Below are 1,904 nucleotides of genomic sequence, written 5' to 3' on the forward strand. Positions count from 1 at the left end.
AAAAAAAAAAAAAAAAATTTAAATAGAAAAAAAGCTTGAGGAATGAGGATATAAAGAAATAAAATATTTTTGTACAGCTATACAATGTGTTTTGAGCTGTCATTACAAGAGTCAAAAAGTTAAAAAAGATTAAAATGTTATATCAGCCTTGGCAAGCAGAAAAAACAATGTAAGTTTATAAAATAAAAAAGTTATAGTAAACTAAGGTTGATTTATTATAAAAGAAGTATTTTTTATAAATTTGGTGTAGCCTAAGTGTACCGTGTTGATAAAGTCTACAGCAGTGTGCGGTGATGTCCTAGGCCTTCACATTCACTCACCACTCACTCACTGACTCACCCAGGGCAACTTCCATCCTGGCATGCTCCATTTAATGGTTAGTACCTGTATAGGTATGTCATTTTTTATCATTTATATTGTATTTTAACTGTACCTTTTCTGTTTATATACACAAATGGTTACCACTGTTATAGTTATCTACTGTACACCGACATGCCACACAGGCTTATAGCCCAGGGGCAATAGGCTATACCAGATAGCCTAGGTGTACAGCAGGCTAGATCATCCAGGTTTCAGTAAGTAAACTCTATAATGTTTGCACAATGATGCATTTCTGTTCATGTATCCCCATTGCTAAGTGACACATGACTGTAATTGTTATACTTTATTTTTTGGCTTTTTAAAAAATTTTCATTAAATATTTTCTCTTTACTTTTTTTTTTTGACAGAGTCACACTCTGCCACAATCTTGGTTCACTGCAACCTCCACTTCCCAGATTCTAAGCAATTCTCCTGTCTCAGCCTCCCCAGTAGCTGGGATTACAGGCATGGGCCACCACACCTGACTAATTTTGTATTTCTAGTAGAGACAGGGTTTCACCATGCTGGCCAGGCTGGTCTGGAATTCCGGACCTCAGGCAATCCACCCACCTCAGCCTCCCAAAGTGCTAAGATTACAGGCATGAGCCATTGCGCTCACTCTCCTTGAGTATTTTCAACCCATGGTTGGTTGAATCTGCAGAATCAGAAACCACAGATACAGAGGGCCAACTGTACTCCATATGCCAAAAGGCAAGTTGGACCAAGACAAGTCAAAGCAGATCCATGTCTAAAGTATGCCACCATTTGTGTAAAAAAGGTGGGGGAATATATCCTTATTTCCTTGAATACCAATAGAATTTCCCTGGAAAGACATACAGTTGCCCTGGGTAGCAGAATTGGGTGGCTGGAGGACAGAAATAGGAAGCAAACTTCACTATACAACAACCTTTGTGCCTTTGGAATTTTGAACCAAGTGAAATGTTATTACCTACTCAAAATAGGCTGGGCATGGTAGCTCACGCCTGTAATCCCAGCATTTTGGGAGGCTGAGGCGGGCAGATCACCTGAGGTCAGGAGTTCGAGACCAGCCTGGCCAACATGGTGAAACCCCGTCTCTACTAAAAATACAAAAATTAGCTGGGCGGGGTGGCAGGCGCCTGTAATCCCAGCTACTCAGGAGGCTGAGGTAGGAGAATCCCTTGAACCTGGGAGACGGAGGTTGCAGTGAGCTGAGATTGTGCCACTGCACTCCTGCCTGGGTGACAGAGCGAGACTGTGTCTCAAAAAAAAAACCCAGAAAAAATACAAAATAGACTAAAATTGAAAGAAAAAAAATAAGTGAATTGAAGAGCACTGGACTTCCATGCCCTTGGAGTCTATCCATCCCGAAAGCCCACCTGTGGTCTGGCCTTGTGTCTGTGGCACTGCGGTGAGGGGTGGTACTCTTGGGCGGGATGTGGTAATTTTGGTCGTTGCACCCAGGACTCGTGTCCGTTTCTGGGGAAAGATAAAGACAAGGTCTACAATCACCCTTGCTAACGGTTTATACTCTCTCTCTCCTACACACACACACACACACACAC

The 1,904-nt window shown here is 42.1% G+C and overlaps 1 protein-coding gene across 1 annotated transcript in view; it reads right to left on the reverse strand.

The window, feature by feature from the left end:
* KIFC1 (kinesin family member C1) overlaps positions 1-1,814 on the reverse strand; it is a 10,815-nt gene extending 9,001 nt beyond the window's left edge. Inside the window, exon 1 of the mRNA XM_017522665.2 lies at positions 1,719-1,814. The gene's annotated coding sequence lies outside the window, so the exon portion shown is untranslated. The remainder of the gene's footprint in view (positions 1-1,718) is intronic.
* Between the last annotated feature and the right edge of the window lie 90 nt (positions 1,815-1,904).

The sequence above is a fragment of the Cebus imitator genome, unplaced genomic scaffold, assembly GCF_001604975.1.
Source record: "Cebus imitator isolate Cc_AM_T3 unplaced genomic scaffold, Cebus_imitator-1.0 Scaffold24, whole genome shotgun sequence".
Classification (NCBI taxonomy): Eukaryota; Metazoa; Chordata; class Mammalia; order Primates; family Cebidae; genus Cebus; species Cebus imitator.